The sequence below is a fragment of the Plectropomus leopardus genome, chromosome 13, assembly GCF_008729295.1.
Source record: "Plectropomus leopardus isolate mb chromosome 13, YSFRI_Pleo_2.0, whole genome shotgun sequence".
NCBI classification, from domain to species: domain Eukaryota; kingdom Metazoa; phylum Chordata; class Actinopteri; order Perciformes; family Serranidae; genus Plectropomus; species Plectropomus leopardus.
This window is the reverse complement of record NC_056475.1, coordinates 5,897,225-5,918,306: the sequence shown is the minus strand read 5'-3', so window position 1 is coordinate 5,918,306 and position 21,082 is coordinate 5,897,225.

Sequence of the window (21,082 nt, the reverse complement as noted above, 5' to 3'; positions counted from 1 at the left end):
ACTTTGAAATGTCTGCTGTGAGAAAGTGCAAGTGTTAGATTTCTATGAACAATACTAACAACATGACACACAAAAACATTAGCTTGGAGGTCAAACTGAGCCACATTAAATATAAAGACACAGTGAGCTTATTTGGATTCAGTGTCTTGCTCATGGACACTTCAGCAGGTTGCATGCTCATTATTTGCGAGGATTTATCCTCGTCCTGTCATCTCCTCAGCTATTGAGGGCTCAGAGGTCGTGAAACTCCCTCACTGGATAGAAATAACCATCTAATCAGTAACAAATCAGTATGTGATTTCACGGCATCTGCAGTGTTATGTGTTCATCTTGAAGTCCATTCCCAAGCAGCAGATATAATGTACCTCTCAGAGCAGCTCAGGAATTGTACTTCAGCTCCACAAACTACTCTAAATCCCTTATTCTCTGAGCTGTGAAGCAGCTGTCCAGCTCTGAGGGGTTTTGTCAAGATTGTGTGGATTTTCTACATTTGCCTCCTCTCTCACCCTCTCTCCATGTCTCCGTCTATCTCCTAACCCCCCCGTAAGATTTTGACATGCTTTGAGGGAGTTATTCCACCGTGAGACTCCCACTCCATCTTCATCACGTCTTCCCCTCGCCTCCTCTTCCTCCTCTTCGTTTTTAGGAGGCTATTCTGGCCCGAGACCACCGAGATACCCCCTCACCCCCCACCTCTCGCACCCACACTTTACCATCACCTCCCCACCTACCCAACTCCACCACCGCTGGCTACATTAAAGGTAGGGATGGCTGATGCGTGTAGCGTTAAAGGGGCGGGCGGCCCAGCAGCGCCTGTGTCTGGGCCGGGGCCCGGCTCATGAAATATTGACGGGCGAGTGTCCCTTCCAGGAGCTGGCTCGCTCAGTCTTGGGAGGAGGAGGAGGAGGAGGGAGGAGGAGCAGGAGGGCCACATTAATATTTCAGACTGCAATCTCCTGCTTGACAAACTCTCCCACGTGATTGGGTAAAAAGCCGCTTGCATTGCCTAGCAAGCACTAGCCCTGCGCCCCCCCTCCCATCACATCACCCCTTTCCACTCTCTCTCTCTCTCTACATTTCTCTCTCTCCTTCACGCTGCCTCGCCCTTTCTCTCTGTTTGCTGTCTCACCCTCCTTCCTCTCACCTCTTGCTTCTTAACCAAATTTGATTTCTAAGTTGGTGATTGCGGTGGTGTGTGACTGCCGAGGAATGGGTTGGCGGCGGGGCAAGGGTGAGTGGGGTGGGAGGTAATTAATTACGGCCACTGATTTTGGCCAGCCCCGGTAGTTGTGGGCCCCCGCGCTCGGCTGGCCTCCAGGGGCCCTGCCCGCAGGTCCCGCCGAATGAAGTGGCATTCATTTTTTATGAAGAGCAGGTTATCCTATTTAGTCAGATTAAAACCAGCGAGAAGGAGGAGGAAGAGGAGGTGGGGGGACGGATCCAGGGGAGAAAAGAGCTAGCCAGAAAAAAATAGACCCTTCCTCTCCTCCCTCTTATTCCCTTTTACCTCTATTTTCCTCCTCCCCCCTTTTCCGTCTGCTTTACTTTACTCTTCACTCAGAGACAACGTTCCCCTCTTTCTCTCCTCTGCTGCCGCCACTCCCATCAACTCTATGTCACCCCCCGCCATCCCCCCACCTACCCATTAACCTGGTTCTGGGTGCAGAGTGCTTTGCTGACCCTATGCCAGGTGTGGCATAACCCTCAGTGTCCTCTTCCTCCGTCTCTTAGTTTTCTATCTTCTGTGTGTTGCTGTGACTCATACTTTGTCTTTCTTTTTCTGTCTCTCCTTTTTAACTTCTCTGTGTTATTTCTGTTTGTTTTTCTTCTGCTCTTCTCTTGCTATTTTGAGGTTAATATCCTTCCACTGTGCAGCACAGGCTTTAACATGAGATGAAGTGAGTGCTTCTTATTGACTTTTGATTGGTTTTGGAGGCAGGAGATTGTTTACAACCATGTTTGTGTCATTTGTTGGCGACAGCGTGAGTCAAGCAGAGAAACCTTGGTGCAAAAAAACAACTTCCCCCCAAAAAACAACTCTGTGTCATAATCTCTTAATAGTACATATTTACAAATATCTCGACTAGGGGGAACATTAATGTGAGTGAAATTTGCAGCTGAGAAAATTAAATTCAACTGTAAATAATTTAGTGACAGCAACCGTCTCTGCCACCACTTCCGCATTGGATGGTTCTTTGGCTCCACCCACTGAGTTTTATGCAACCGGTGAGATTATTTCTGCTCTGAGCTGTGGGTTATGCTTGTGTAACTAAAAACTGACATTTTCTCTCCTTTCAACTCTATGAACTCCAGATGTAGCATTATCTTTCTCCAAATAGGGAAAAAAGAGCTTTACATTAATAAAAATGTATACACAGCATGTATATACTCATGCAAATTTCATACTGACACATGCATGAACCTCCTGCCTCCCTTCCTTCTCTCTGACTTTGTTCTGTAATCTAGCAGCTTCTCTCATGAAATTATGTTCATGCTGCAGACTCAGTGAGGTCGAGGAAGACTGAATAAATGCTTAAAGACCAGCTGCTGGGATAACTTACCCTCCTCTGGGCACTGGAGGTGTGAGGGATATATCATATATATATAAAAAGATATACTCCTCCTGGACTTCATCAAAACCAGAGAACACCCACACCGAGCCCCCCGGTGGGCAGCTACCGTAGGAAGTGAGGAAACCACCCCAAAAGCCTAAAAGCTGGATGAATTAATAACACTTGCACTTCTGTCATTTCCTAAAACATTTAGGTGATCAACAGCAAAGAGCATGAATCAGAAAGTATGAGTGGAGTGAGAGACTCTAAAATGTGACTCTCCAGTGAAACCAGTGCAATTTCTTTTTTCTAAGTGACTTCATGCTCATGCTAATGGAGGTCGCCGTTTGTAACTTCCCCCCAGAATGCAGGAGGATGATGATATTAAAAGTGGGTATCTTGAGTTTTTAGTCCTGGTTGATTTGGCAATACGTTCTCACTCTGAAGACGTCACATGATGATGGTCGGACAGTGACCTTCCACTTCAACCTATGACATTTTAGTTGTCTATGAAATTTCAAGTCTGAAGACTAATACTACATTTTGATGCATGTGTGACTGGCCATCTTTGTTTTTCCTCTTGAATAACTAACAAGGCATTATGGGTGATGATAGAGAAAAGTACAGCATGAGACATCTGTGGCAAACAATGGAGAGATAAAAATTTGAAATAAGAGACAACAACAATTATTTTTACTGTATGCACAATTTGTTTGAAGTTTTGGTTGAGGCATTGCAAGATTCACTGTGAGCACACTAAGAGAACAACTCTCCCCTCATCTATAAACGTCCTTGTTCATCTTCATTCCCTTCGTCTCCTTCCCACTTTTGTCTTCCCTTTTGTCTACTCTCGTTATTTTCTTCATCTTGTCTTCATCCCCATAGCCTCCCTCAGCCCCACTTCACCCCATCCTTCTCCACCTCCTTCTCTTCTTCTTCTACCTGTCTGCCGCCCGCTGTGGGAGGTTTCTGTTAAATGATGCAGGAGGCGGCAGACAGAACTGTAACATGGCAAAGCCAATGGCACGTAAAAACTAGCATGGCCAGCATGAAACATCCTCCTGGGGTTAGAGGTGGAGGAAAAGAGCAGGGAGCTAGGCAGGTGAAAGCTGTGAGAGAGGCAGGCGGAGAGGATGGAGGCAAAGGAGAAGAAAGGGACAGAACTGTGAGAGGTGAGAGCAAGAAGGAAGGAGGCAAAGAAACGGAGGAGACTCCTGAGGAAATGATATGACGCTCAAGGCAAGGGTCACATGGTCGATGGAGAAAGTCAAGCTAACACTAGAAGGAACGGGCTACTCTGCTTTACTGTCATCTTACCCAGCCCAGTTGCCCAAAACAATGTTAGCATAGTGTGTCTGCAAACCACTGATATGTTAAATTTGTATGTTTCATATGTATCATCATTACTAAAGTCACATAGTCTAAACTGACTTTTTGGGAGCTGCAGACCACTGTTGGAGAACAACAAACAACAAAGTCAGTTGTTTTTGCAATCATAAATGTGTCTCCCAGCAGCTTTTTAGTCATGATTGTTTATTTAGCGATCCGTTGCTGTGTTTCAATTAGACATAGTGTCAAAGAAGCAGTTGTTTTTGTCAAGACATTGCTTTTTTACCAGCAGGAATTGTGCCACTCAAAGCGGGTATTTTAACATAACGTTTTAATGTAAAAGCTACTGTATAAATGTTACATATCCGTGGTTTGTTGAAACATACAATGCTTTCCTTTATTCTGGTGATTGGGTTGTCTGTCATTACTACTGTGAGCTCTATGAACTGAAAGGGTTACATTGCACTAAAGAATGATTGGAAATTGCTTTTTTTTCTTTTTTAAATTTAATTTGTGCCTTTTGCCATCTCCATCATCAAGCATATATGAGCAAAAATGGTAAAAAATTTGTTTGCTAGCCTGCTACACATCAAATAAGTCAATCAAAAAATCTTTGAAAGAAGCATGTGATAAAGTCATGGCTAACATTCAGTTTTCAGTTTATTTGCTGTTAAGTCATGTTGGAGAGAGGTAGCTGCCAGTCTTTTATTTTTCTTTTAGATCTCAGCATTTTAGATTTGAACTGTCTTACAGTACAAGCTTCATAGCACCAGTAGCCAAGCTAGTTAGACCACCAAGAGGTAGCAAACTGATGTCCCTGTTGATCACATGACCCTCACCTTTCACATAGTATCAGAGCCTCAAGAGTCTCCAGAGAAAAGACGGAAAGTAGGCAGGATGACAGGTTGATGAGAGAAAGAAAAAAGAGAGTTGAGGTAAGAAGATGAAGGTGAGGCAAAGAGAGAGTACTCACACACACACACACACACACACACACACACACACACACATATATATGTGTACACAATCTTGCCTGACACTCTTGACCCTAACCTCTAAGGCTTAGAGCTTGGTGCTTTAAGCAAAGCACCAAGCTGGTCTGATCTGTGCTTCAATCCACACAAACACACATACACTTTCTCTCCGTCTCTCCCTGCAGAGCTGCCTGGGTAACAGAAATCATGACTCTGTTAGTGCTCCAAGTCCAGCCATGCAGATAATGTAAGGAAGTAACTCGGGAACACACACAGATTCACACACACCAGTGAATTTCCTAACGGCCGTGTTTTAAAGGACAAGGCCGGTGGGACAGACAGTGAGCAAGAATCAATGAGGAGGCTGGGACTCCCTGTGTGTCTGTGAGACTGAGAGCTACATGCACTCATCTGCACAGGACCTGTGTGTGTGTGTGTGTGTGTGTGTGTGTGTGTGTGCGTGTGTCATTTTGTCTTTTGGTATGTCACTTTGTGTATTACTGTGTATCATGATATTACATAAAAATATGTTTTCAGGTCAACAGATACTGGTGGAAAAGTATTCAAATACTGTATTAATGACCACAGTGGCAGAGTAGTGCCCCCTTATGAACAGCAGACCTGTTTGTCAACGAATAAGTACGTTTTTAAAAAAGGATCATTGGAAGAATTTTGATTTTTGTTTAGTTTACAAGAAACATTACAAAATTTGGGCCATACTTAGCATACATACTTTTTCTTTTTGGTTCAGGGTTTCCCTCAGTGAGTTCATGTTATTTGTCCTCTTTGTCTGCTCATAAGTTGGTTGGGCCTCTTAATTCTTTTTCAATACATTTCAATAATATTTGGTGGAAAATTAAGCCACAGGATCAGGTAGCGTTAATGCAGGATTTAAAAAAAAAAAAAAAAAAAAACTCCATTACTTTATATGAATGAGTCAATAGGAGGCAGCTGAACAAGCTAAAATGGCGGCAAGGCGAACAAGGCGGCACCATGTGACAAGTTGAGATGAGAATGTGTTGCAATGACATAGTATTAACAATTTATTGTTGCAGCTACTGTATTAGCAAACAGGAGCCTTTATTTTGCTTGCAGCAGACACAGAGCAACTTTACAATTTATCTGGAGTTGTGTTTCTGGCCACCTGACAAATTTCAACCCAGTCGTTATTCTCCTTTTAGCTCTCAGAAAAAAAAAAAATCTGCAAAATATTCCTCTATCTTTGCCAGCCTGTCTCAAACTTTATCAGTCTTTTATTCAGACGCATAGTGTGCATTAGATTCATTCAGTCCATTCTCATACCTCGGTCATGCAATACAAAGACGGCAAGTCCGTGCCACAGCATGTAATACCTCAAAGGTATCCTTTGGCATTTCAATGAGACAAATGGACTTTCAGCTAATTCCAATGTTAACCTTGCTGCAGCATTATTTGACACTAAAAGCAACTGATAGAGAATAAAAATGCAAACGCTGGTCTATGTTGGGCGAGAGGTGTGATGGATGGGTCAAACAAACACAGCCTTTCACCCAAAACACAGCTGTTTGCTTACTGTGTGAAACTAAAAGTCAATGCACTTTTAACATAAACGTTACATGACTTACATCCATCCGTCATGTACTGATGTCATTTATTTTAACATAAAACTAAACCTAACGAAGTAGTTTATTACCTAGCCATGACCAGCTTTATTAAATAAGGGGTTTTTACATCCAATATACTTACCACACTTGAAAAATAAATGAATTCCAAAATGAAAAATTCAGAGACATGTATCACATGATTGTCTATATCTGTTTCGACATTGATCTGGATCCAGCTGCACATTTAAAGAATTGTAAACATTTTCTTTTATTAAAATAATCATAAACTCGGAGGATTGTGCAGCCTTGGCTGAGACATACACTCTCTGCTGTCTAGTTTAGTCTGTGGTAGTCCGTGTTTTGTGTTAATATAAAATATGAATGCACCTATCATAACGTCAATATGTTAAGGTGTGTGTGTCCAGTCCAGCATTTTGATTTTAACCCATGACGGTCAATTTGCTGTTTCAAATGTCAACACTGAGTGAATTTTGGTTTGTCAGATACACATGGAAAAAAAAATGTATGTGAAGTGTTGCACTGATGCATGGGTATACAGGTGAAGGCTCTCTTAAGTTAAAGCTAAAAACACACAAACACAGAAACGCAAACACATACACACACAAATGTATACAGCCAACCTTACTGTACCAACGTCCCCACAGACATGTCTCATTAATGGACAGAAGAGCCACACATGTAGTGAAAAAGCAACAAAACAGTAAAGTGACACACTTCACTGGACACTACAAATAATAGGAGATCTCTCTCTGTGCGTCTCCGTCCCAGTGGGCCAGCTGAAAAGACATTTCAGCACATTTTCAAAACATCCAAGTGTCCAGTTTGGATGACAGTTTTCCAGTTTCACATGTGTTGAGCATACACAAATATTATACCACTAGAGGTAAATCGTTTTTAGGAGAACTGTTTCTTTTAAAAACCTTTGATGTGGATAACTGTGGGTTTTCAACTGTAACAGGGTTTTCTGTTTCATTTTTTTCTATTTTTTAATTGCACTACAAACATTATTGTATTTTTGCATTGAGGTGGAGACTGAAATCTTGCAGACATGTATCTCAAAACCAGGGTGAAAAAAACAAAATATCTGCATGGCTGAATGTTTTGGAAGTATGGTTTTAGCATGTTTTCGGGGGACTGAGGGGTCATTAAGCTCACTCCCAACCCCTGAACGACCACGTTAACTTTCAGCCTCAGAAAAAAAAACATGGACAAAACCCCATCAAAACTGGAGGTAAGATGTTTTTACTCCCCGGCCACTCAGGACGAGATTACTCCATTAATGGACCTGCCTGCCTCTTTTTCTCTCTCTCCCCCACCAACACTCTTACAGTACTCTTCCACCTAGTGAATTATGAATGGAGGGGCCCCTTGTTTTTCTGCCTCTGGCCGGCCCGGTGTCCACTCAGTGCACTCTACTGTACATGCACACAACACGTTTGAACACAGAGCAAAATAGGATGGAGGGACGTATCAGAGATCGATGGTGATAAAGTTTGGCAAGAGACATGCGTACAACTTTAAAGATGACTGTAGTCACCATTTTACCCAAAAAGTTTGTGCCAAGTTAATTTTGGACAATAAAGAGAGATAATAAGAAAAAATCTGGATTTTGTACAGGTCAGTCAAATCACAACACATTATTTTCATTTGGCTATAGGATTTGAGGTATCCACCTTCAGCAATAGCCACAGTCCAGCACAAAGACATAGTGTTTGTCTCGGCTGAGATATAAATCTTTAGTGTTCATGCAGCTCATAGAATCAGTGAGTAGAGTCTGGTTTGGTGATGTAATGAAGGTAGAGCAGATGTGATGTACACAGTGTCTTTTTCGATTAACCTAATGTACATCACACACATGCCTGTGGGATATGGATATGACATACTGAATTTTTGACCCCAGGAAGATTAGTTGGTGTCATTGGCATAAGCTAATGGGGATCTTTTTAAATAAATAAATAATAAATAAATAAATTTTGCACTCACCATTGTAATTGCTGAGATCTGGGAATGCAGGTTGTCAAATACCAAAGCTTTGTCACACCACTTGCTGTGTGCTACTGTCACCAAGGGCACTACACACACTAATTAACTGATTAACTAATTCAAACGTTTACCCATTATTCAGTGTAAAACACAGTATTTGATGTTCATAGCAACTGACATAAAAAAGGTGCATGGGTCAAACAAACATAAACTTTCAGCTAGAAGACTGTAGTTGTTGTCCTGTGTGAACATACATACTTATCTCATGTAAATACTGTACATCGCAGGTGAGTCATGTTACCTACTTATTTTAATCCAAAATATTCTGTTTATTGTTGTCTAAGTAGTATTGTGACCTCAACCTAACTGCAGCTATTTGACAATGTTAACAACTGTGTTTCACCAAAGAGACAGCTGTACATCACACGCAGACTCTTAAGGGTATGTTTCATAGAGAAGCCAAAGGTGTATTGCACGCTGAGCAGCATGACAAAAGCATTGGTATTTGACAACCTAAAATGTGAGCATGTTGTGCAATATGTCGACATTGCTTAAACAAGTCAAACAGGACAAGAACCACTAGCACAGTGAGTTTTCCTGTGTAAATAACGACTATTAAAGACATATTGCGTATGCTCATTTTACTTTTTAGCCCTAAGTAAAGTGGTTTAGAGGAACTGGCTAAATTTTGAGTAACTTGGGCTCATTTATCACCTGGTCCTACCTCTTTTTAGCAATGTCAACATCAACAAGTCAAAGCAATAAACTTGGTGCGAGCAATGTTATCACATCCTACAAAGGCCAAAGCTATGGAAATGAAATAATACAAAATACAGAAACATCCGAGATTCAAATAAACCAGAGTTTACTTTTAAGGGATTTTTTTTCAACAGACAGACCAACAGACAGACCAACAACAGACAGATCGATGGACACAGAGAACTCAGTAAGATGGCAGTAATTATGTTGTTTCATGTGACTCGAAATGTCCTCCTTTAACGAGGCCTCGGCAGCGCTAATGATGAGCCGCAGCCATAATTAGCCTCATTAGAAGGACTTTCAAAGTGTTTAGATTAGCTTAATTAGCTTTGGTATGTGCTGTCTGTGTGTGCACAGTCACACACACACACATATAGAGTAGCACACTCAGTCCTTGTAGACCCGGCCTAAAGCTATCGAGAGTTCACTGAAAGCTGCTGGTTTTAAAAGTTAAATGCCACTGTGTAAATATATTTCCAGGGAATATCCGGGGAATAATCAACTTCTAATTTAGCTGCTTATCTAGTTAGTCACCACGGTGCTCGACTGCCTCCCTGAAGTGATATGAAGGAAAAGAAGAAAGAAAGCGAGCTGAAAACCCTATAAGGAAATAGCTTGAAAAATCACTATCAGAGGTTTCTACAGTTTCTGTCCCGGGGATATCTGTACATTTATAGAATTACAATAAGGGGAGAAATCAGAAAAAGACAGGGTGTAAAGGGATGAGAGAGGGAAGATTTTGAAGATTTTCGCCTTCAGAAGTGCGTCTCCCTCCCTCGTTAACTAAAGCAAAGTTGATGCAATAGCATATTAAGTCAGTCAATGGACTTTATCAATGCCAGGATCCATTAATAGACAACAGCCTGCAGCACAAAGCTGCAGTGCGAAAAAGGTTTCACACATAGATTTGGTATAATTTGATGTTTTTGTGTTTCTTTTAAAAATCATTTCCAGAATAAAAAATAAGAAAAAAAATAAGTGTTTTGATATATGTGTGCAGGACTCTTCTTTTTGTCTATGTTGAGATAAAACAGAATTTCATCATTTTCACATAATAACATAATAATAAACTTTGATTCTCAACGTTTAATAATAATAACAGCATGATTCCTTACAATGTAATTTTTGATTATCTTTATCAGGATATATTTGGGGTTTACAAACTAAAACGTTTGTTTAACAAAACAAATCCAGAGGAAAAGTGTGGGGGGTTAGAGGATATATTGTCAGAAAAGGGATTTGATATAGTAAGTGTTTTTTCTCATGTATTATCACCTGAAAATAGGAACCGTTGTTTTCTCATTACCTTAGAATGAGCTGTTTATATCTACATAGGGAAAAGGTCCTCATCGTCAGAGATCGCCATGTTCGCAGCTATATTTCTTCAAGAATGGACAAATCAAGCACCAGCTCTAAATAAGGCCATTCAGGTCGTCACGTCAAACACTTAGTGAGCAGCCCCTTTGCGACAAGTAGTGTCTGAAAAACAGACTTTTTAAATGTGAAACGGCTTTATTCAGTGTTTTTCCCCATTTAATCACAATGTCTGTTTGCTTTGGAAATGAAGAAACCTCTGCGGATAATTTGGCTCCTGGTTAAAACCTGGAATTCTGAGGAATCCCAACCAAAGAGAGTTTCAACTGGTTGCAGTCTGCAATCCTCATTGTTAGTTGCCACTAAATATTCCTAAATCTTAAAAAATAGTATAAATGATAATTAATAATAAATAATACCATTAAAGGTATGATTAGAAAAAAATGTAATGACAAGTTTTCTTAGGATTTTTCAGTGCATCTTAAATTACATTGAAACAGTGGGTTTAGGCTTAACAGACAAACATACTGCTCATGTGTAACACAATCGTGCTTTAATAGTTTTTTTGTTTTGCTGTGAACATATTACAAATTGCACCTTTAAAATATTATATAATATATAATGTGATATTTAAAATAACCTGTCCATGATCGCCAGACCCTCCAACTCCCTGTGATCTTGTGCTGTTCACATTAATAGGTGGTTTAATAGGATTAATGACAGCACTGATAGTAATGAGGAAATTCAATTAGCATAAAGCGGGTGGTGTTTGGGTGATTCAAGGCTCCTGGGTGGTGGTTGGTTGCTTACGAATGCAGAAATCAAAGACTCTGGGTCAACAGGGGTGTGTGTGTGTGTGTGTGTGTGTGTGTGTGTGTGTGTTTGTGTTTGTGTGTGTATGCAAGTGCACAAGGGAGAATGTTGGCCTTTCTCAGTGTGTGTTAAGCTCCTCAGAGGGACTCGTGGGAAGGAGAGCTGCAGAGCATTGCTGGAGACATGATGGAGGGAGGGATGAAGAGATGAAGGTGAGGATGAAGTTCCGAACGCTGCAAAAAATAAGGGGAGAATCATAAGAGTGATTTCATCATGAAGTCATTTACCTCTGTACCTCAGGCTCATCAGCATTTACCCCAAATCAAGCAGCAGCAGAGGCAAGTCGGTCAAATTTTCCCTTTAATCTGGGTTATCATCAGGCTGCGTGTCTGTGGATTGAAAAGACATTCATGCTGTAAATGGGTAAATAGGGACAGATGAATAGGCCAAAGTTTTAAGGAAAAAAATCTATGTTCGGGCTATATTTGAAATCTCTCTTTACAAATTTTCTCTGTTTTTACAGATTCAAAACAATGGAGAATAAGAGAGGACGGGGAAACACTGTTGTATAACATGTTTTGTCCACCTTTTTTGTATCAGTGAGGGTAGACTAAATGGGATATATAAACTCCTCTCAGTGTAAAAAAAAAATACAAATTACAGCCTCCAAATTGACCACTAAGTTGAATCAACATCTCTTTAAAACAGTTCAACAAAACCTGAATATTGAAGCTTCTTTAAGTAGGACTATTTACAGAGCTGTTATATTAGACTGCATCAGAAAAATCTGAAAAATGCAGTTGTAATGTAGGCTGTTGTTTGCAGCCAACGTTTTCTTTTGGTGAGTGGGATGGTCTATGGACAAACTTTTGATGCTGGGATTTTTAATAAATGTCAGTCAAAAAGCAGGACATGTGGATTTTATAAGGCATCGCAAGAGGGTTAATTTGACAAGAAAGAAAACAAAACTGTCTACTCTTCTGCTTTTTTTCTTGTGCAACACTGGTTAGATCTACCTTTTCACAGCTCTAAATGTATCCAACAGCTTACAAATGACAGACATCTACAATCTGTGGACACATCACCTTAAAGGACAATTAACCACGAAGGTAGAAGAGTGTTACCAGAAAACAGTAGAATGATGCGAAAAGAAAAAAACCTGCAGATGCTGAAGGGCTCAACTAAATTCGATAAAAAAATTTCGTTCATAACTTGACATTTTTTACAGCATTTCCAGCCGAGCCTGCGGTGAAGAAGCCAGGGGCTTCATTAGAGTGATCTGGAGGCCGACCCTAGCAGCCTGGGGGCACGCAGGAGGGGTTGGGGGGGTCTATACCAAACCGAACGCCCGTCTCTCCACTGGAGACGGCCCGGGCTCCCCTGGGCTCCCCGCGACCGACCTCCTGCTTCTGTGGATGGGCCAGAAAAATCAGCGGCGTTCCCCTTTGAACAACCTCCTCCTCCGCCTCCTCCCTTTTCCTGCTGCTCTGTCTCTCCTTCATGCTCGTTCTCCCTTCGCTCCCTTTCTCTTTGGACCTAATGAATGATTCATTTAACCCCTCCACCACCTCCAACACCACCAAACTCCTCGTCTTTTCACCCAACCACCCATCTACCCGTCTTCGGCTCTTGAACACTTTATTTTCTTTCTGTTCTCCTGTTTAATTGCAAGTAGGGAGAACGTCAAAGAGCGGCTCTGTGGCAGCACAGTGGCGGTGGTGGGCATGGAAAGGAAACGGGAAACAACAAAGGGAGGAACAAACGCCCATTTGTGTCACAGATCCCTCTGTGTATCCCATTAAAGGCAATGTTTGACAAATTACTTTACACAGCTTGGATGTTGATTTGCCGTGTGTGTGTGTTGAGTGTGTGTGTGGGGGTAGACATGAAGCACTTGTCAGGCACACACACTCTACAATAAACTGCTAATGAGGGCAAGATGGTAGAAAAGCCCTTTAAATGAGGTGTAACGACACACTGGAGCTGCAGAAGAAGGAAGCCTGGCTGCCCAGATGAAATCAATTACAGCCCTTATTATCTTGGAAGAGTCATTAATTTAATGGAATAATTGGTTGGGACACGAACGAGCTAATTGCCATGATGAAACCAAATTTCTAACATGAAAGGGGAAGTAAATGAATCTAGATGGCGCATTTGAAAGGCTCGCAGAATCTGGGGACAGTTTCAAAGATGGGTTTTATATTTTCGGGTTTGTTTTCCCTCGGCTCCAACTCACAGGCCGCTGTGAAGAAAACAGGCGTGATTGAATCGGAGAAGAGATCTCTCTTAACTCTGTGTCGGCTAGAGGAAATAGAAAGCGTCCTGTGAGAGTCGGAGAAGAGACGGCAGGAGGGAAACAGGGCTGGGTTTGTGTAGAAGCCGCCTGTCAGTGAGGAACTGAGATCATAGCTTTGTAAATATTTGACATAATTATGAAAAAAGAAAGATTGTTGTAGAAACTGAAAGTTGTCTTGCCAGACTGAAGAAGAGGAAAATGTATTAAAGTATTATAGGGTGGGTCTATGCGATATATTGTTATTTAATATTCGTGTAACATGTGTAATGACTAAAATCACACACTTTTTGTCAAAATCTTTTCTTGTCCTGAAAATGTTATATATAACAGCAAATCATTCACAATTTTTAAAAAGGGACCACAGCAACATCAAAGCACCTGTCAAACATGGTAACACTTAACATAATGTGGACAGTTTGTGTATTTGCCACGTTGTCAAGATGTCAACATATTTGAGTACAACTAGCGTGTTATAATCATTATTTTTTAAATCTTTATGTAGTTAGTGCCAGACCCAGCACTTTGAGCTCACAATGCAGACAAAATTATTATCATCATTTTTTATTTTATCTTTTCAATTATCTTTAAAATGTGCAAACAAGATGAAGAACTCATAAAACATGCAAAATCAACACAATATTTAGACCTGACGAAGATCCAAGTAGGATCAAAACGTCTTCATTAAACCTGTGTGGCATGGATTGTGCAGGGGTTACTTTTTCCTCAATATACACAGTTTTTTGATTGCCTAGCACCTATTTTATGTGTGAATAGCTATTTTCCAAGCAATATTAATAAATAACAAACGGTAAGAGATTACCATGTGTGCAGATTAGCAAATTTTATCTTCTTCTTGCTGTACCGTGCCCTGGATGGCTTTTGCCTTTTAATTTTCTCTTACTCTAATGCTCTCCACATACATACCACCTCTGGATTTTGGCACCCCACCAACACCCCTCTGGTTTATGCCCTAGAGCAGCTGCCTATGTGGCCTAAAGGAAGATCCTCCAGTGTATATAATACCCATAAATACTAGATGGGGTTAAAGTTAAATGTAACTGAATTGTACGGAGAGAAATATTTACAATCCTCTTCTCAACAAAAGGCTGTGAAATGTGCCAAATACTCTTGTGCAAGGCTGTGCTGAAGGGCTGGATTTTTAACAATTTGTTTTTATCAAAAATGTCACTATGAGTTCTGATTTTACTTTGATTCTCAATCGAAACAAACTGAAATCTGCATGTGATCTGGTTGGCAGCAGTGTTTTCTTGTGAGTCTGTGTGACGTTTGGCAGCGACATCTGAGAGGCTCCAGAGACGCGAGACACAACAGTCTCAGCTCCCTCCACCTCTGCTTCCTCTGGAGGAGTCGGAGCCTGAAGACGACTCCAGGGCCAAGTGGCAGCACTTCACAAATCAAGATGGTGGCCTCCCCCTCCTATATTTCCTATAATGACAGTGCCAGAGCTGCTATCAGGAGAAAAAAGAGATTCTCTTCATCCGTCCCCATAATCAAAACACATATTTTTACACATAAACATACAGACAGACATCCACACAATTTTTCTTTTGGAGAAAAAAAAACTTAGATGATCTGACATATTGAGGAAAGCCACCATCTGTTTTCCTGTTGCAGTTGTGTCAGTGTAAACACAAATGTAAGCCCTAGTTTTAGTCTGATTTCAGACCACCTGGATGCAAGTGGAAGACCGGACTGTCAGAGCATCAGCAAAGCAGGCAACTTAAAAAGAAACACAGAAGTAAGAAATTGTCCCGAGTTTGTACTGGTCAGAAGAGGCCGCCCACTAGAAGTTTCTCCTGATTGATGTGTGTTTTCTGCCTTTTGATCAGTGATTATCTCCGATAAATAATTTAAAGTACTAAAAAGTTAATAAAGACTCAAGAAAATCTTTCCACTCCGGACTTCTGAGCTGAGAGAAGAGATTGATAGACATGAAGGACGGACTTGTGGTGTTGATGGAGATGGGACGGGTTGCTGCTGGGGAGTTTAAAAAAAATTACAAGAAAATGGACAGAAGAGGAGTGGAAGAAAGGAAGAGAAGCGTTGTAAGAGGAGGAGGAGAGGTGTGGCAGAACGGGCCGAGGGGAAACCGCCCCCCTAATTGGTACTTAAACACCCGCGTCGAGCAGAACTGTTGCTATCATAAGAAATTGATGAATTAACTGAGTGAGGGAGATAAGCAGAGAGAGAGCAGGAGACTGTGGGACGGCAGAGAGAGAGAGAGGGTTCTGAATCTTTTAAGAGGATAACTTACTTGGGCAAAACAGCTGTTTATGCATTATTTGTGCGGCGAGCCATTTACCACCGTTTAGGATGAAAACCTTGGTTCCCGGGCTGCAGGAGTTGCCCGCGGGGACACAGAGGGTTTTGGGAGGGACCCGGCGGCCCATCAGTCACTGATAAGAAAGGATGAAAAATTAATTTGCTAGTAGTTTCGTTTTAAAGACTTAGATATCGGCCTGTCAGTCTGTGAGCTTTCGTTTAAGTGACAAACAGGCGTGTAGGGATTCAAGCGAGAGGGGGAAACTGCAGGACGAGGTGGCCGTGAATGGATGGATGAAAACTTTGAGGCCAAGAGAAGCTGCACCCTTAATATCTGATCATCCAAAAGATTCTCTTTTTTCATTTTATTTATTGCTTTAATCTTTATTGCTAAGTGCTCATTGCTGTGGAGTTTCTGCTCTGTACTTCCCAGGTAACACCCGTCAATCCATACGACTTCAGTGCGAAACATACCGGCATTGTCCATTGGTCCACTTACAATATTCGTCGCCTGTTTGTCGCCTGTCTGTATGCAGCAGACAGAAGAAGCAGTGAAGATACAACAGTCAGGGTGTACTGATCCAAGAAGCAAATGTCAAAAAAGCCCTGACATGTGACAATGGTTGCAGGTGTTTAATGTGTTGTTGGTGTTTGGTGCGTTTTCTGTAGGTGGCTTTTAATTATATGGGGTAGTAAACATCAAAAGCTGGTTCAAGAAACTTTAGTCTGTTTCACACATGTACTGCAATCCTGAAATTATCTACACATTACCTGGAGGAGTGCACTGGCTCCCTAGTGCAAAGTCTCTGTGATGTCCAACTGAGCCCAAATACGAATACAGTAGATAAGTGTTGCCATGGGAAACCACAAGACAAAAAAAACTCTGAGGGTGAGGAAGAGGGGTTAATTACAGGAGGAGTGCAACAAAAATGTCTACATGGAGACATGACAAGATTAAGGAATTTCTGTGTGCAAGAGCCAAAGCGGAAATCATCCAACAAACTGGAGGAATGGCATGTAACGCTGTTTTTCACAACCAAATTACACATCAACTACTGGACTGCGTCATAATCCACATCATGTCCTGCCTCCTGCAAGCTCTATGCAGGTGCCACCCCTCACCTAATCCAAACATGGATATTCTTGGGTTGTTTTCTGTGAAAGCAAAAATCTAGACAATGTCTAAACCTGATTCTTAGGAATCTGTCAGAACTTCATGTGAAAAAGCAACTTGTGATAAGCCTTTTCCTGGTTTAGAAATACCCGAATATCCCAGCTGAACTACAGTACTTCAATAGAAACCTGGATACAATGTCATGTCCCATGTGCACAGGTTCCTTCTCAGTTTAGGTCGTGTAGGATTTATCAAACTGGGTTCATCCTCAACTGCTGAGGTAACTCAGTCAGTACAGAAGTGCTGAATGTGAAGGAGTCAGACATGCCTGCACCAAAGCAGACAAACAGAAATCTGGATAATGGTAGAGTCATGTACAGAGAGAGCTAAAAAAGCTATTTTTTCTATGTTCCAGCCATCGTATCTCAACTGTGATGATAACCAGGATCGCGCTCAAAGGAATACTAGATGCATGAAAATACACTTAGCAAATGTTTTTAGAGAGTTCGGTTAATGCTCCTTCAGAGGAGTATATTAGGAAATGTGGGATTATGGTTGTAAACTGATGGATTTTAAAACCAGGACTTGTTGTCGTTCACAAGGTTCTAGCAAGTGGAGTGAAAACGGATCAGTGGAGGTGTGTGGAGGAAATGGGCTGATGGATGGATGATGGCCGCCTTAAACTCTGTCCAAAAGGATGGTTTGACATCATCACTGTTTCACTTTGATCACTTCAAAGAAAGCCTTGAAGTTTACGCTGGAGGATCAGACGACAAGCGCTATTGCAGTAAATCACACATCTTCAAATACCATCATCTGTCACTCAAGTCCAAACAAACTGAGAGAGCCGTGGCCCTGCGCAGAAAAAAACAACAAGACCAGAGATGCAAAGTTAACTGGAAATTAAAAAAAAAAAAAAACTTGAGGGTTTTTAGAGTTTGGGGAGACTGGGGGAACTCATGCAACTCCAAGGCTGACTGCTGTTTGGTGTGTGTTAGTGTGAGTGTTTGTGTATGAAGGCTGATACTGAATGTTTACACTTTTCATCATACATGCACAGCTGAACTGTTTCAGTGCCTGAACATGGCTGTGCAAAAGCAAAATTACACATAATGTAGCATATTCAAAAGCCTTAGGATTTTTGAGAATTTTATACAGCTGTATGAAAATTCCTTGCTCCATATGCCAAGGTATGAATGTCCATTTTGTTTGTTTGTTTGTCAGAGTCCATCACACCTATTGGCCTGTGTGAAGTGCTGCAATAATGCAAAAATGAAGTACTGATGTCTTCAGATGAGCACTTCTTGATTAAGAGCATCTTAGTTTGTTACTATTGCTAAAACTGGTCAAATTTGCATGCAATATCAAACTACAAATGTTATTAAACAGTTTCAACAGTAAAATTTGATCACATTTTGGCAGAGATTGAGACCATGTTGTATTGTTGAAGCCATTTAAAGCCAGCTCTTACAATTTTCTACCTTTTTGGAGTCACTTAAATGCATCACCTGACCTTGCATCGTAGGATCCTCTCATTAAAGGCCGGTGTGCTAAATTAGTTGAACAGAGAAGAAGCCAGGAGGATACTGTCCTCAATCGTCGTGTGTTTGGTTCAATCTTAGCTTTATTGTTTGATGAATTAGTTTAGAAGGCCTGTTTATTGTGGAGAATGTTTTTAATTTCATTTTGATGCAACGGACAAATCAGTTTAGCTTCACCCAGCAGCTCTCCACACTTTCATATCCCGATTGCTGCAATAAGTGTATTCTGCTTTTACTTCTACTGGGGTGTGGGAGGTGGGGTGTGTCAGGGCCTGGGAAGGGGGGATTGGTTTATTTGTTAAGATGTTGTTTTATGTTTTTAACTTTTCATACGTTAAATGTATGCAGGAAGGTATATCTTTATACTTATGCGGAACATATTGATTAAATTTAATGCAAGAAGAAACTTAAAAGTGATGACATTTTGATGCTATCAAGTAACTGAGTGTTTACCAGATGCAGGGACAGCACAGTGATGCTCAAAAGTAAACCGTGCATTGCTCGTGCACATGGCAGTGTGTGCAGGTGTGTGTGTGGTTTTTCCAGCTTCTGTCACCTGCCCTCTTCTCCTCTCATCCTCTCTCCTCTCCTGTCATCCATCCTGTTGCCGCGGTGACTGCCTCAGGGCGACAGACACTTCCATGTCATGTCGGGCGGCTCTGATGCTGATCGGTCCTGATGGAGAGAGCTTTGTCCCTGTTTGTTCACCTAAAGCAGTGTCATGTCGTAGCAGCACTACCTGGGAAGGGAAGTGTCTGTCATACACAAACACACACTGACATGTTTCCTCTGAATACTTCAATACTTTTGATCATCCTTTGAGGCTTTGGCAGCTCGTGTTTGTTCCCTGCATGTGCAGACTTTTAGTGTCATATCAATTTTGGAGCCAATAGTGTGACAATAAAAAGCGGGACCATTGTCAAGATGATTGACAGTTATAATGGCGTCAAAATTGTATTTGTGTGCCACTTAAAAGAAAGCTGGAACTATTCAGGAGGGAAACCTCGGCTGTACCTGTTTGCTGATTTCTTTAAAGTTTTTTCCTTTTTCTGGGTAATTCTAAATTCTAATTCTAATCTAAATCTAATTCTAAACAAAGTGATTGTTGTTCGTGATGTGTTTTTTAAATTTTAACACCCTGTAAAAGTGATGAAAGGAATCCTCATATAAGACAATACATCAAGACCATGTGGCAACCTCCAAGATAAAAAATGAGTCAAATGTGGAAGTGCCAAAAAAACTGGAGTTCCTCATATGGCCATAAACCCCCATGTAAAAATCTACAACTTAGCAGTAGAAATTAAAATGTTTGCATGACAGTCACCCTTTATAAATAAATTTTATTTAAGCTTTAAGTTGTGCATAATTAAGGGCATAACTGAGTGACAAGTTATTTGCAAAGCCTTATTCTAGCCACATGGTTCCCCTCACTTCTTTCCAGCTTGTAAAGATATCGTCATCTCGGGTCATTCTTGGCTTCAGTAACCCAAGACTGCCAGAACAGGAGCCGACAAACCAAAAAAAGTGATGTCACAGTGGCTGCATCCATTATATTTTATGACTGAAACACGCAAGCTATAGTGGAGGCTTACTCAGAAGTACAGTGCTCTTAATTTTTGAGTTGACGCAAAAGACTAAGCAAGACAGGTTAAATAGATAGATAGATAGATAGATAGATAGATAGATCAAATCATCTCTCACACACTTTTCTCACATAATGACAGTCGTGTCTTAATGGAGGAGGGGTGGACTTCTTTGCCTGGCATATCATCATTCAGGCCGGGCGCGGGGCGAGTCGTGATTAGCTGGCAATTTATTCTGGCGGGCGCGATTGAGAGGAGGGGGCCCTGAAATGGTAATGTGTTTAAATGTCAGAGGAAAGGTACGGTTCTCATCAACCTTTGGTCACCCGTCCGCTTTGAATATTCTTATTGCCATCATGTATTAGTAATGAGAGTTGAAAAGTAAGTAAAATTTAACCTTCGCTGTACCTGAGGAAACTATGAATATTAACGAGGCCTATTATGTGTACCTGATCTGAAAGAATTTTAACCCCGCGCCAGGCTGGCTCGCCGGCTCTCTCTCCCTTACCAATTTCTCTACATTCATCCCTCTCGCTGTCTCTCTCTTTCTTCTACTTCTCCTTGCATAGTTTTGCTCTATTCCCCACTTTTTCTCCATTTTTTGCCCCTCACTGCACTGATTTTCACTTTTTCTCTTTACACTTTATTCCTTCCTCTCCTTGTTTTCTTCCTGTCATTCACACTTTTCCACTCCTCTCTTTTTTGTCATTTCATCCATCATCCTCTCTCTTTTTTCCTCTCTTGTGCACTTTTAGGAGAGGCAAACAAAACAATGTTTGGGGTTCCCCGAAAACGAAACCCCTCCAAACATATCTTTCTTGCAAATGAAAGGAGAGAAAAAAAAAGACAAGGAGGAAAAACGACACCAGTGGGTGTTTGGAGTGGTTGCAGTTTCGGTTTAGGCAACAAAAAAGATCATGTTTTAGGTCAAAGTAAG